Source organism: Choloepus didactylus, chromosome 16, assembly GCF_015220235.1.
Source record: "Choloepus didactylus isolate mChoDid1 chromosome 16, mChoDid1.pri, whole genome shotgun sequence".
Taxonomy (NCBI): Eukaryota; Metazoa; Chordata; class Mammalia; order Pilosa; family Megalonychidae; genus Choloepus; species Choloepus didactylus.
The window spans coordinates 22,630,730-22,646,130 of NC_051322.1; the positions used below are offsets into that span (position 1 = coordinate 22,630,730).

The 15,401-nt window shown below is 45.6% G+C and overlaps 1 protein-coding gene across 1 annotated transcript in view; it reads left to right on the forward strand.

Annotated features, from left to right (window-relative positions):
- The first annotated feature begins 1,016 nt into the window (after window positions 1–1,016).
- ATP8B1 (ATPase phospholipid transporting 8B1) overlaps window positions 1,017–15,401 on the forward strand; it is a 133,650-nt gene continuing 119,265 nt past the window's right edge. Inside the window, exon 1 of the mRNA XM_037806022.1 lies at window positions 1,017–1,387. The gene's annotated coding sequence lies outside the window, so the exon portion shown is untranslated. The remainder of the gene's footprint in view (window positions 1,388–15,401) is intronic.

Below are 15,401 nucleotides of genomic sequence, written 5' to 3' on the forward strand. Positions count from 1 at the left end.
ATTGTACACCATGGATGATTTATGGTATTTGAATATATTTCAATAAAACTGAATTTAATTAAAAAAAATGTGGGTCTTTGAGTCCCACCTCAAGCACTGCCTCCTCTATGAAGCCTTCCTGATCTCCCAGTTGGGATCTGAACTCTCAGGGCACTTGATCTGAGCCTCTCGGATCTCAGGGGTAATGTACACGTTTGTGTATCAGTCCTAGCTCTCTTGCTACATTTTAAGCAAACTGTTTGATTCATCTTTGACTTTCCTCCGTTCTTATCCCATGATTTGTCCGCACTAGGTGAGCAACAGAAGTCCTCTGCATGAAAAGTTATAGGTGTAAGGCGTGGCACTGTATGTACCGCCGGGGAGGCGCGGTTCACACTCCCAAATCCCAGCCAGCTACTATGCACCAAGTACAAAATTTCCAACACACTGCGCGGTTCACATGCCGCACCTTAGTCCCTTTTGACCCAAATCATAAACGTTTGACCTCAGCAAAATGCCAGCCTGCTGCAATTACAGGATAAGGTTCGCGACCTCTTTTGGTGCTGTCTCTGCCCCCACCTTCCGCGCGGCGAACCGCCACGCGCATTGGGTGACCGGTCCCGAAACGTGACTTGGCACTGAGAGGGCACAGCTCCTTTTACCGAGGGAGCTCAGGTCCCCGGCACGCAGCGGGCCGCCAGCTTTCCGGGCTGGCCGGTCACCGACCCCAGGAGGCGGCCAGGCAGGCCAAGGGCGGCGGGAAAGTGACGCGGGGCGGGAGGAGCAGAGAGGCGAGCGCAGCCCCCGGGGAGGCGGGGTGGCCAGGGAGCCGAGAGTGGCCGAAGCTGTCGGGGAGCCGGCCTAGCGAATCAGGGTACGCGCTCGGGGAACCCCGAGGGTGCCCAACTGCTTCCCGGGCGCGTCGAAAGCGCGGGGCTCGAGCGGGGAGCGTCTGCCCGCCCCGGGGCTCGCGGCCCGGCCCCTCTCCGCCCCCAGGAGGGACAGAGGGAGGGCAGAAGGCCGGGCCCGCCCTCAGTCCCAGCCCCAGCCCCAGCCCCTGTCGCGCGCGGCGGCCGCGGCTGCCAGAGGAAAACGGGAGGCACCACACTGGAGCGGAGAAACCAGTTTGGCCGGTCCTGGGAAGCCCAGGGAAGAGGGCGGCCGCTGAAGAAGGGCGCACGGAGCCAGGGTGGAGGAACGCGGAGAGCCGTTGGCGACAGAGCCGGAGGAGCCGCAGCAGCCGCGGCCAACTGGACACGCTTCCCGGGGCCCCGGGCCAGCCCCGGTGCGCCATGAAGCGCTAGCGCGGCGGCCAGGGCTGGGGCCGGGCGGCGGCGGCCAGGTGCGCAGCGAACGCTCGGACGGCACGAACCAGCGGATGCCCCAGCCGGGGCCCAGCGAGCTCCAGGTATGAAAGGGGCGCGACGCTGGAGCCCCCGGCCTCCTCCTACCCACCGGCCGGGCAGGGTTCCACAGGTCTCCTGGCCGTTCCCGGGCTTGCGAACTCCGGGGATCCAGGATGCGGTGGCAGCAGCTGTCCGCGTCCTCAGCCTCGGGTGGGATTTGGGTGGGGGCCTTCAGAAGCCCCATGGTCTCCTAGGGGTGAGGGTGTCAGAGCCGGCCGGGTAGGCAGCGCCTTGGACAGGTTCTTGGGGGTTTTCATCTGCGGGGAGGAGAGGGGACCAGGTGTGGGGGAACTCGCGGCAGGTATTTGAGTTCGCTCATTGACTGCGCACGTATCGAGGGTTAAGCTCCGAGGGTCAAAGCCAGGCGGGGCGTGCGGCGCCTTGAGGAGTGCGGCTGGCTGCTCTGAGGTGTCCGATGCCCCTCAGGGAGTACCCCGGGGTCGGGTTCTGCTGGGGTCTCCCTTTGGGAGCCGGTGCCATCGTGTCGGAAAACGACCTTCGGGTCAAATGCACCTGTGCGTAGCCGTGCCTGCAGGGAGGGGTGGAGGGTGAGATGCAGCGCGCCAGCTGCCAGGCCAGGCATCCGCCAGTCATTTCCCGTGCCCTTCAATGCGGACTGGGGGGAGAGAGATGGGGAAAATGGATAGTGTTTTTCCGGTGACTGTAGTGTTGTGTCCGCCACCTCCCACGGCACTGCCACAGGCCATCTCCTTTCTCCCCCAGTTTAATGCCCAGCGTTGTCACCTCGCTGTTTGCCTGCTGAGTGGCATCTTGTTGGGGGTGGGAGGTGGGGATGTGTTTGATGGAAAGACGAGTGCTTTAACTTCCCACTTCACCGCCACCTCCCAAGTGAAAGGAAATCCTTGACGAGTCCGCTCAACTTCTCCAAGGGGGTGTATAAGCGTGGTCCCTTCCGGGGTTGGCTCGGAGCGCAGACCTGTGACAGCTGTAGAGGAAAGAACTAGAGATGGAGAAGGAAAGCAGAACAGGGAGGTGGGCGTAGAGCGGACGCGCCCAAGTAAGGGGAACCCACCCAGTAAGTCCCCTCAATGCTACCCGGACCCCATAGCTTGCCCGCGCTGCTCTGGGAGGCCCCAAGTCTTTCTAGGATCGTTCTGGGTCCCGAGTTTCCCTCCCGGAAGCTGCCCGCCCTGTTGGCTGGAGAAAAAGGTTCGCTCCCACCTTCCTGATCGCGTAGCCGCCCAAGTTCTGCCCCTCAACCCTTCAGGAGACAATAAAGGCACGTAGGTAATGAGGAGGGTTACCTGCTTTTAGGAACAGAAACGCAAAAAAGATGAGTGCACCTTCAGCAATAGTAAGTATCAGCACATATAAAAAGGGGAAACAACACAAAATGTGAAGTAAAGTTATAATTTTCATCTTCTAAGGAGTCTTTTCATGTTAGACCTCAAATGCCATTCATTAATTCTAGACCTATTGTTGGAGGCCTTATTAAAACCTTTTATAAATGCATATACTGTAGGAAAGATTAATGGCTATTAGCTGATTAATTTCAGAGGGAGAAATCACTCCTGCCTGCAGTTAGTCCTCTGAATTCTCTGAATGATTGTCATTATGTAGTGGAGAGTTCCTTGTTCCGATTTTAGGTAAGAAAATCTTAACCACTTTCTTCATTTGCCATTTTCTAGTGGCTGTGCTTTGGTTTTAAATCATTAGAGTAAACACTTGGCTTGGCCATTTTTAGCAGTTCTCTGTGTACACTGTTGAGGCAGGAGGACTGTAGCTTCTTATTGGTGATGCCGCGCCCGCGAGGGCAGTGCTAGCCATTTCCAGCTTTCCTTGTGGATTTTAAGAAAAATGTATACCTGTGTGCACTTCATATTAATGCGTGTTTGTGGTAGAACTATAAGGTGTTTTGTTTTGTTTTAATTTAGGCTCTCAAATAATGACTTGTTAAGGCAAGTGGCCCAGCAAAGATAAGTGTTAAGGTGTAAGCCAAGTTCAGGACTCGTTCCAGGATTGGGAGGGATTTCGGTGTCTGGGACCTTGCATTAGGGCACAGACCAGGTCCACCCATAGCATATCCCTGCTGCTCTCTTTCAAAGCCAAGAGTGGTGGAAAAACATATGGACTTATGGTGACAGAAACTTGTTGAAACTTGGATGGAACCAGGAACCTTTAGATCTTTAGTCTAAGGCTCTCCCAACTGAGCTACTTTAGGTGCCTGATAGATACCAGAGGGCCCAACAGTTTCAGTTCTTTCACTTAGTAATTGTATATTCTTTTAGATGGGTTGTCATATTTTCTGAACCTCAGTTTGTTCATCTGTTGGGAAAAAAAGATAGCTTGGGGTTGTTAAGAGAATTAAATGAGAGAACATATGAAAGTCCTTTGTACATTAGTAGGTGTTCAAATGTTGAATTTTTCTTTGTTAAACTGATTTTTTAAAGAAAAGAGTAGGATGTCCAACTATTTGGTGTATTTTTAATATTTTAATATTTTATTGCCTTACCAGTTTGAATTCCATTTTAGTTTTTCATAAACTACATTCATGGAATACAATTCATTCTAGAGAGATTTTAATCTTCCAGAGATCTTTGCTCTTTAGTTTCAATCATTTGTCTTATAAAAGACAAATGCTGTTATGAATGCAGAGGAACTTGCTCTTTAGGTACCAGAACGAGTTTTATGGGGTCCATTCATGCCCCATATCTCTAAAGGGAGGTGACCCTAAAGTTTTCAATGCACTCTATTTTAGGATTTGCTTCTAGATTAGTCTCCTGGGCAGATTTTGTGATATCTTGAGGTATCCTGTGAGTTTTCAGGTCCATTTGTGGGCATCATTCAGTTAGATTAATTGCATTCTTCCTTTAGGACTTTTGTTACTTATTAAGATAAGGGGAAAAATCATTTGCTGTCAGATGAGTTTAAAAAGAAGAACATACCTTATTCTTCTTCATTCTGTTAACCAAGTTACTCCTGAATTCCCATCCCTGTGCCCAGCAAAAATAATAGCCCATCTGGGATCTTTTGAGGACCTGGGATTATGGGGAACAACCTAGTAGTCTAATTAAATAAATATAAAACTGCTTTGTTTCTGATTTTTATTCCTAGAAAACAAAGGACTTTTATCATCTGACCATTTAGGAGTGTATTAGTGCTTTTACTGATACCTCTAAATTCATTGCATCTTTTAATAAATTGTTGCCCGAACCATCCACAACTATGCTTGATAACTGAGCCAGAGGCTGCAGTAGAGTTGAGGTTGGTAGGCTGCATTTTAGAGTCCTATGACCTCGAACCTTGGAACTGAGGCCTCACTGCCTCCTGGTTGTGTAACCTAGAGCAAGTGACTCGCTGTCTCCTAAGCTTCAGTTTCCTCATCTGTAAAATGGGATAATAACAGGACTGCCTCGTAAGGCTGTGTGATGAGGTCCAAAGAAGGTAATTTAGCACAGAGTTCAACGAAAGGATGTCATTAATATTATTGTGTTGTTGTTGATATCCTCATTAAATATTTATTGCTCCCCAGCAATTGCCTTTCTCCCAGGTTCTGCAGGAAACAGGCACCACTCTGCATGTTAACGTTTGTTTTGCAAACATTTAAAGAGTGCCTGTTTTGTGCCAGGCACTGGAAAAAAAGAGTCCCCCAGAGAAAAGAAGAGGCGCGTTTCCAAAACTCCAAAGCCAGGGCTAGCATTCTGGAGCAGTAGAGTCTGCGGGTGGCCTGGAGGATGGGGTGCTTGGTGACCTCTTACCTTGCACTCAGTCACAGCTGCGAGGGCCCCGCCCTCTCTCTCACCTGGCTGTTACCTCTCCCTGCCCAACGGGGACACACTGAACACTGCTTGGCCCCTTTTATTTCCCCCTCACCTCCTGGCTATCTCTCCACTCCCTCACCCTCCATATTCTTGTTTTTTTAAAAACTCGCTACTTCCTGTTCAAAACTCAATTAGGAGTTTCTGAACCTTGTGTCTTCTTTAAAGGATCAGTGTTCTCTGCATGGTTTCCTTAGTTGTGGGGTGCAGGTAACTGCTACTAATGACAGAGAAAGAATCTTGGTACAATCCCATTTATCCGTTCATTGTTAAAAATGCTTTGAGCCCCTTCTCCAGGTACTAGACTGGTGATTACCTTCCTCCTTCTGGTGGTATTTATGTGAGAGAAGGAGGGGGGGAGATAGAGACAGAGATAGAAAGAGATAGAGATAGAGATAGAGATAGAGATAGAGAGAGAGAGAGAGAGAGAGAGAGAGAGAGAGAGAGAGGGAGAGAGAGAGAGGAGGAAGAGAAGAGAAGAGAAGAGAAGAGAAGAGAAGAGAAGAGAAGAGATGAGATCAGGTGTTCTCACTCTGCCTATGTCCCTCTCTGCATCACCCCTCTCTGCTGCGAGGCGTGTTTGCCTTAGACCCTGGAGGGCAGCTCAGGCCACTACCTTGCTGAAGGGCTGTGACACTGCCCTGTCTTAAGTCTGCTGAATTTGCATTTCCTAGATGCTTTGGAGAGTCTGCTGTGGGCTGCCACACTCTCCGTCTGGGAAATGGCAATGACTGACTCCTGGTGATGGGGGTTCTCGTCCTTATTCTGGGGTGGCCCTTCTGTGGTGCTAGCTGCCCTCTCCAGAGGTGACTGAGAAGCTTCTGCACTAAGTCCTGCCGAGCTTGAACTTTGGCTAGGAGCTCTGGTCTTTATTTACAGAACTGGCATTTATGGCTTTGTCTCTCTGTTAAGTGGCTTTTGTTCCACCAGAATTGAGGTTTGTTTGATTTAGGGCAGCCTGTGTTTGAAGTCAGTTTTCTACCTTTACTCAAAAAGAATTGAGCTAGAAAATCCTCACTGGAACTACTCAGGCACCAAGCGTTGTCCTCGCATGGTATCCAAATGCCCAATTCTTGCTGTTTGGGAAAACTCCCGTGAGTTGGATGCATTATTTTTTAAAGTGTGGTGTGACTTGTGCACAAATCCTTACCATTTTCTGAGATCTCTGTAAATCATCTGTGGATGTACAGGAAATGCTAAACATTTCTTTAACAAAATAGATAGCTATATGAAGTGGGTAGCTTAAGTCGTCACCCATGTGGGGAGATGGGGTCATGTTTTCTACATTTCATATTGAAAAGCACTGGCCCTACATTCGTATTGGAAAATAAATGTATGGTTCCTATAAGTCATGCACTAGCAGCTGCTATATAAACCTCCAAGATTTTTGATCATACAAGGAGACCAAGTGTGGTAGTTCACCAGAATACAGATTGTGAGAGTTAAATGAAAATCTGTGCTCTGTTTTTGGGACCAACACATCTTTTTTGGGAGAGGGGCAGGCGGGTGGCATTCCTTATGATCTCACCTTCTTGATGTGGAAGTTATTTCACGAGAGTATTTGAGTTCTTACTCAGTTCGGTAAAATTTCATCTTTTGTAGAAGGTGGTTAAGATGGGCAGGGATGTGTCATGTTTAGTATCACACTTTCCTCCCAAGCAGCTTGGAGGTAGAACACAGGGAGCTTCTGGCACCCTTGAAAAGGAAAACCCCGGGGAGGATGGTGGCCTGAAGATGGGTAGAGCAGCCGCACACTCCTTTTCATCTGCAGCGGCTCTTACCGTGCTGGCATCCATTCGTTGTTCCATCACCCAACTGGCCTGCGGCTGGTGACACCGTGCTCAGTGCCAGGGCTGGTGTAAAAGCTCCTGAGATGTGACCCACCACCAGCAGTGTCTGCCCACCACGGCAGCCTTCCAGGCAGGACATTGGGTAGCAGAGAAAACATTTCTTATTTTCCCCCCAGGGGAATGGAAGAGGGTAAAATGTGAGGAAAAAACCACCTTCGGACCAGATCAAAGTACCACCGCCACTGAATCTCATTCCCCTTTCCTTTACTAAGCCACTCCCAGCCTCCAAAAAGGATATTGGATCTTACATTGCTAATCTCTAGAGGGTTGACACATTATTCGTAGGGTTCAAATTTATTAAGAATGTTTAGCATTTTCCCCTCAGTCATACGTTCTCCCCTTAAATAGAGAAACATTGTGAAAATTCTCAAAGGACCGTGTGAGACCATCAGGCTGTGGGTGAGTGCTGACTTAATGGCATTAAAAGTGTTTGGGATCTTTGAGATATTCGAGGCCACTGCGACCAACACTTAAAGATGAAGAAGTTAGCCCTGGCATGTACTCTTAGTTAAGCTGTTGTCCCATTCCTGAGTTCTAGTTTGAATGGCCAAAGAAGTCAACCAGGGGCTTCTCCTGTAGGAGAGTTTCCTGTCTGCTAAGTCATTCCACAGAGAGGCCTGTCCATAACGGGGTAATTCCCAGGGCCTTACAGAGGCTGCCGCACACACCGAGGCCCCATCCATCTCTCCAGTCCGTCAGGCCTTCGGCAGGTATTTACAGATCACATCTTCTGTGCCAGCCACTTGGCAGATACCAATGAACAAAGCGGAGCCTGCCCTCATGGAGCTCACATTCCAGAGGTGGGAGACAGTGAATGATAAATATAATAAATAGGTAAATTATGTAGTATGTTTGAAGGTGATAAGTGCTGGAGGAGATAAAAAGAGGAAGTTGAGCCAGGTAAAGGAAAATGGGAGTGTAAGGGAGCAGGTTTCAATTTTACATAGAGAGGGTGATGTAGCCTTGTTGAGAAGGTGCCATTGGTGCAGACTTGGGAGTCGAGAGGGTGAATGATGGAGATGGGGAAGAATGTTCCAGCAGAGGGCACAGACAACTCTGAAGAGGCCTGGAGGCAGAGAACAAGTCTGCTGTTCATCAAATAGGGCAGGGAAAGGGAGGGCGTGGGGAAGACGAGAGCAGGGAGGCCAGCAAGCCCATGCAGGTTCTAGGCCACCGGCCCTCTCCAACTTTGACCCTGGGCAGAGGGGCGGCTTGGAATGGAGTGGAGTGGTCTGACTTAGCTTTTAAAAGGATCCTTCTGGTTGCTGTGTGGAGACTGGCCAGGATTAAGGGCTCCTGAGCAGGGAGACCAGTTGGGAAAATAAACCAGGCTTGCGATGAAAGAAGCCATGGGGTTTGAGATGTCAGGTTCTGGAGGGAGAAGGGGCGGGGAGGGGGCAACAGAGAGAGGGGGGCATGGATGTAACTTTTACTTTGACTGATTATGGACATATTTGAAAGGCAGAGCCAGCAGGATTTCCAGACAGACTGGACATGGGGTGTGAGAGAATGGGAGGAGTCAAAGATAACTTTCTTAGTAGAGCCTGTGTTGCAGAAGGAAATCGGAGTTTCAAAATGCTGTAAATTTGATGGGCCGCTTGCCAGTCGCTTTTAATGGGTTATAAAGAGACTCTTCGGAAATACACATGTACAGTATTTAATCAGGTTTTGGCTAAAGGAACTTTAACTGTGTTTACCATCAGAGCATTTCTTCCAACTTCCGTGTGGGGAGAGGAGTGTTGTTAGAAAAAGGAAATTATTTAGGGGCAGCAGCATGCTGTCTTGCAGCAGAAACCTTTACTTGTATTGGCAGGTGGGTTGTCTGTAAATCCCCAGGGTAGGCAGGGAGGCCTCCGCTGCAAGAGAAAAACGGTGGCCCCCAGGACTGGTGCTGCAGGCGGTGCTGCGGCGGGGACTTGGAGCTCTGGGAGCCCATCTCCCTCCCGTCCCCCACCCCCACCCCCAAAGTCCTTTGCCTAATTGGGGGGCTGAGGCTGAGCTGTTCTAGGCCTCTTCCCAACCCCTCTCAAATACAGGCACTCCCGATGGCCATACATACAGGTTACTTAAAAAAAAAAAATAGCAAAACAGCTTTATTGAGATATAATTCATGTACCTTACAATTCATCCTTTTAACAGTGGCTTTTAGTATATTCAGAGTTGTGCAAGCATCGCCACAATCACTTTCAGAAGCTTTTCATTACTCCAAAAAGAAATCCTGAACCCTTTAGTTGCCAGTCCCATCCCCTTCTCTTCCCAGCACCTGGCAGCCTCTACTGTACTTTCTGTCTCTTGAAAACACACAAGAAATCGAAATGTCTGATAGTCAAAAATATACTGACTCTCGTATTATTAAAAAAATTGTTTGTACCCAGAGAGCTAATATATATTTGTCCTAATTTCATTCGTTCAGATTAATTTCTTTGCTTTCACAATTGAATACAAAATCTGTGGAGTTTGTGAATGAATCTAAAGATTGATGGCTTCCTGGTGGCCTAATGATTTTCTTCCATTCAATGATTCACCAATTACTTTTTCAATACCCATGGCATTCCAGGCAGTGGGCCAGGCACAGGTAGCAATGCGGTGATGAATAAAATGAGCTTGATCGTTCTGTGGCGCACAGAGTTGTCATTGACAGGAGTAGATGTTAAACAAAATATTAAATAAGATATGAAACAAATCAATAGAATTACAGTCTGTGATAAGCATCTTAAAGAAAAGTAAGCCATTACTAAGAGTCAATGATGTGGTTGGACTTCTTGGTGGAGATTACACTTGAGTTGAGAACAAAGGATGAGAAGGCACCAGTCAGGGGAGTTGCGGTCCAGGCAATGGAACAGCATGACCAGGCAAGGGGAACAGCATGTGCAAAGGCCCTGGGGTGGGGAGAGCTTAGTGCTGGGCTGTAGGAACCAAGAGAATTAAGAGAAGGCCAGGGTAGCGGGGTGATGTGATTGGGCTACTGAGAAGCACAGGATGAGACACCAGGGGCCAAGCCGTATAGAACCTGATAGGAAGATATCGACATATTTTTTTTTAATGTATTGGGTTATAGATATAAATAACATAAATTCTGCCATTTTAACCATTTTTAAGTGTATAATTGGCAGCATTAATTACATTTACAATGTCATGCTACCATCATCACCATCCATTCCCAAAACTTTTTCATTATAAAACAGAAACTCTATATCCATTAAGCGATAACCCCCTATTTCTCCCTCTCCCCAGCCCCAGGAAACCTCTAATCTAACCTCTATGAATTTGCTTAGTCTAGATATTTCATATAAGTGAAATCATACAATAGTTGTCCTTTTGCATCTGACTTATTTCATTTAACAAGATATCTTCAACGTTCCTCCATGTTGTAGCATGCAGCAGAACTCCATTCCTTTTTATGGCTGAATACATATACATATTTGTAGGCAGTGGAGTGACAAGATTTGCCTTCAGGTTTGAGTAAACTCAGGCTACAATGTGGAAAATTGGTTGGGGGATGAGACAAGACCAGTGGCTGGGACACCACGATGTCCATGAGAGAGATGAGGTGCGCTCGGGCCAGGATGGCATGCATGGAGGTGAGCAGAAGTGGGTGGTAGGAGCTGCATGTCAGAAGTGGTATCTTGATCCTACAGAAGGAAAGTTTTGGGTGACCAGGATTTCTAACCGAAGCAATAAAGATGATGGTGTCACTTACTGGGATAGAGGAGCAGGTTTGGAAGATTAAAAATTTAGATTTGGTCATGTTATGTTTGAGATGCTGAGACATGCAGGAGTGGAGGGGTCAACCTTTGGTAGATTAGGACAATAGCTAGAGACACAGAACTTTGGGAGTTGGCAGCATGGAGTTGACTTTAAAGAGATTCACGGGGAGATTGGAAAAGTTTGTGGAATCTAGGCTTCTTATCATTAGCATCAGCCTTTTAGTTTTTGTGAAATGTATTTTTTGAGTGTTAAAGCATTCAAATAATGTGTCAACCTGCTTTTGGACAAAGATGACAGTGGAAGGCTGTTGTACTATGACAGGGCTCAAAATGTTTTATCAGTAAATGCAGGAAAAGGCCAGTTTATGTTAAATGAAAACTTGCTAAAGTCAGGGAATTGCTCATTAAAACAGAAGATTTAAATTGGCTTGTGTGCCCTGGCCTAGAAACCAAATCACTCTTTGTAATAATGTTGATATAAAAAATGGTATTGCCTCTGCTTATAAGGTACTGTGCTTTCACTTGTAGTAGTTACCAGTTGACCCTTTGATGTATGTATTTACCAGTTTATTTTGGCAATTGGCTAAGTATGTCCCATATAATATTTGTTGTTTATGTTACATTCAAATTTAACTGTATGCCTAGAATAGTATCTGAGAACCCTACCCAGAAATGAATACAGAACTGTTTGTAATTTGGGGACTAGCTGTGTATTCAAACTATTTCGCAACTTCTGGATCTTCAATGCCTTGTAGTTTTTGTTTTGTTTTGTTTTGGTGGTGGTGGAGTGGGGTACAAAGATTTTCCTCGTCTCTCAAAATGGCTATGCTGTCTTATTTTCCTGGTCCTTTAATGAATATTTGTGATTTGTAATAAACAGCAGCTTGGTTTTGGGAAACAAGCCTTGGGTTCAGGAGATATCAGATACGGCTGAGTCACTGAAAAATTGACCTTGGCTACTACTAATAATTCTCTACATTTTTAGAGCACTTGATAGTTTTAAAATGTTCTTATCAGGAGTTGGCGGACGGGGATTATCCCCATGGAATAGATGAGGAACCCAAGGGAAAGCAAGATTTGGATGGGTAGTCAGTGGCAGGATTAGATTAGGGCACTCTTTTCCTAATGTTCAGTTCAGTGATCACCAGTTAACGTTCCAGGCTTCCATATCTTCATGCTTCAAATGACAGTACTGCTGCTTCATAGGATTAGATTCCTGCCCGTTGTAATTCTGTGACTCTGCACAGTCTTCTTTGCCATAGATTCAATTTTTAAAATTTTACCAGGGTGTAAATAATTTCAAACATTGTAGGTCAAGAAGACAATGAGACATGTTTTTCTGATGGCAGATAATTATGACAGGATCTGTTTTGTTCATTCCTATTCATGTCTGTAAAGTATTTCCACATAGTGAATACTACAAGTTCCTTCGGGAAATTTCTGAAATTTCACATAAGACTCTTTTTTTTTTCTCTATTTTGAGACATTTTAAGTCTTCAGAAAAATAAAATATCAACATTCATGTATCTATCACTGAGGTTTGACAAAATTTAGAACATTTTAAAATGAAGCCTATTTTTTAAGTTGGAAAATCAGTAAAAGTGTGCAATCAATAAGGTGCAAAACATCAGTTTTGGAAAAAGCAGCTCCTGGCAAAGAGCAAGCCAAAAAAACGAGAGGAAATGTCATCACATACTCAGTTCTACAGCACTTCAGTGCCCACTTTTTATCAGTTGAGGTTATGTCTTACATTTTCTTTTGCATGTGTCATAAGGAAATCTGTCAGCAAATATGGCTTTACTGGTACTTGGCACAGGAATTGGGGCTATAAAGATTTGATATCATTGCAGGAGCAAAAGTACATTTTGTTTGCTACGTTCTCTTGGGCATTGTGCGATGATGTAATATCCTTAGCATTTAATATCAATATTAGTTTCTTGTCTTCAACATTTTATATTTGAATACTTATTTTTAAATCTTCTAAATCATATTTCTATTATAACATCCTGTGGGGCAGTCCTTGTATATTTTTGGAATTTGTCTGACTAAGCTTTAAGTTGTTAGAGTTCTTTTTCTGTTCCATGGTCAAAGTCAATGTCACTTTCCACGTCTGTCTGTATTTTAACATCTCTTACTAGAGGTGGCAAATATGACAGTATCTTTTCTTTGTACTCAAGCAAATTTTGATTGTTTAAACTTCCTTTAACATTTTTTTGAGTCTCTAGTTTTCATCAATATGAGAGGAACATGTTTTGTTATTGAAAGGAAAGGGCTTAGATGAGATGATATTCAGCAAAATTCCCAGCTTAGGTTCTCCCCTGCCCCTGCTCCAACTGGTCTCTCTTCAAGTTATCTGTGATTTTTATTTTGTTTCTTTGCTTATTTCCTGGATGTTTGCGGACATTATCTTTAAAATAACTGAGCATCCTATGTTAAGACATATCCTTAATAGTGATACTAAAATTGCACAGTTATTAGTATTTAATAATCCAGGCCTTGTGATAGCCTCTTGTAAAGCATAGACTGTTGTTTAAGGAAGAAAGGACTCAATGGAAAAGGAAAAAGGATGGTAATGAAATATTTAATCATTGAAATGCTGTCAATAGAAAAGGAGTGTTTGCATTCCTGAGGTTAATGGTGCAGTTATTACTGCTAACCTTACCTGATATTAAATATCATTTCCCTGTTTTCCTAGAATTCTGTTGAGAAAGGATATACCCTCTCTGTTTCAGGGTCTCTACACAGGCCATGACCTTCGCTCTTTCCCTTCCTCCCCTTCACCTGGCTGACCAGGTGCTACTTCCTCCAGGAAGCCTTCTGATCCTTCATCCTTAACCCACCTTCCTCCCTCCCAGGCCAAACTGAGGGCCCCTCCTTGGTTCCAGTGGCTCTCTGTGTGTTCCTGCCCTAGCATGGGTCATGTCATCTCAGAGTGGTCTCCAGCGTTCACTTCATGTGCCGACTCTGCTTGATTAGTAGTAGTTGCCTAGAACATGGTTTTCAAGGATGGTCCCAAGACCAGCTGCATCAGCATCAACTGGGAGCTTGTTAGAAGTGCATGTTCTGGGGCCCAGCCCCAGACCTACCAAATGGGAAAGTCTGGGGATGAGGTCCAGAAATCTGTGATTTAAGGAAACCTCCAGGTAGTTCTGATGTCCACCCACATCTGAGAACCGGAGGACTCAGAGCAGGTTTTTGATGAGTAAGATTCAGCCATATTGGGAAAGAGTGTGTTAGGATCCCTCGGTGATTTTGCCTTAAGCAGGTGAGCCAGACAGAAGTGAGGGCAGGGATGTGACCTCCCTGAACTGCATTGTAATTGCTGGTTTACTTGTCTGCATTGGCAGGAGACTGTGACCTCGGTGAGAAGATTCACTAATGCTGTAGCCCCACCCCCAGCACCGTTCTTCAGTTGTAGTAGGTGTTCTACAGTTAATTAAATTAGCGAAGTCAAAAACTTGTCTTTTTCTACATTTGAAGTCACTGGCATTAGCTACCATTATTAAAGACATGTTTTAAGAAGGCATTGAAGTTGGCTGTTTTTGTAGGGACTGTGATCAAAAGAATCTGTCACAAACAAAAATAGTTATTTTTAAAATTTTCCACCAACTTTGGGTACATGGTCCCATGTTTTGCAAATGCCACAAACTTTCAGGGATTAATTTTATTTAGCACCTACTGGGGGAAAGTGGACTCTTGTGACATCTTGAGTTGGGTTAGCAATCTTTTTATTAATACCACTTGGAATCTCCTAGACCATTCTATAGCTCTGAGCTTTAAAATGACATTTGCACACAAGGAAAAAACAGCTTACACCTATATTTGCTCACAGTTCTATTTTGGATTTATGTTATTGTTAAAAGACAAAAGAGTTTTCAAGACCTTTAGAGTATTTTAGGACTACAGTTGTTTTCCATTAAATGGAGCAAAGTCAAGCTTAATAACAGGTCTGGTTTTACCGATCAGTTTTTGGTGATTGTCCACAAAGCCAGAGAATCAGAAAGTTGAAATAATTTGTGACATTCTTCCATTGAGTTGGCTGTGAATTTTTTGAGGCAGACCTTTGGGACTCAGTGTATTTGTGCCAGCACAATCAGTGGGTCCCAGTACAGGCACCAGGTTTGTTAGACTGTAAGACTATCCCTCATCTAATTAACCAGGGATGATTCTGCCCCCCAGAGGTCATCTGGCAATGTCTGGAGACATTTTAGGTTGTCCCAACTTGGGGATGCTATGTCATCTAGTGGGTAAAGGCCAGAGATGCTCTTAAACATCCCACAAATCACAGGCAGCCCACACAATAAAGTTTCCCTCTGGAAATATCAATAGTGCCAAGGTTGCAGAACCCTTGCCCTAAATCATGGAAAGGAATCATCTACAGGACTCAGCCAGAGGTTTCTTACTCCTTGAGGCCATCTCTTCCATCTTGGGGTCTTATAATACCTTTAATACGCTATTTCCTGCTCAATTTGCATCCCCATCTGCTTTTCAGGTGCCTACCTGACCTCTCCATTTGCTTATATCTTGAGGACCCCAAAAGGAGCACAGTCAGCACTGAACTCCTGGTCTCCCTCCCTGACCTGCTGCTCCTCCAGCCTTAACCTTTAAGAAGCTGGCGCTTGAGCCAAAATCCTGGACTTGAACCCTGACCTCTTTCACTTGCACACTGCACCACTGTCA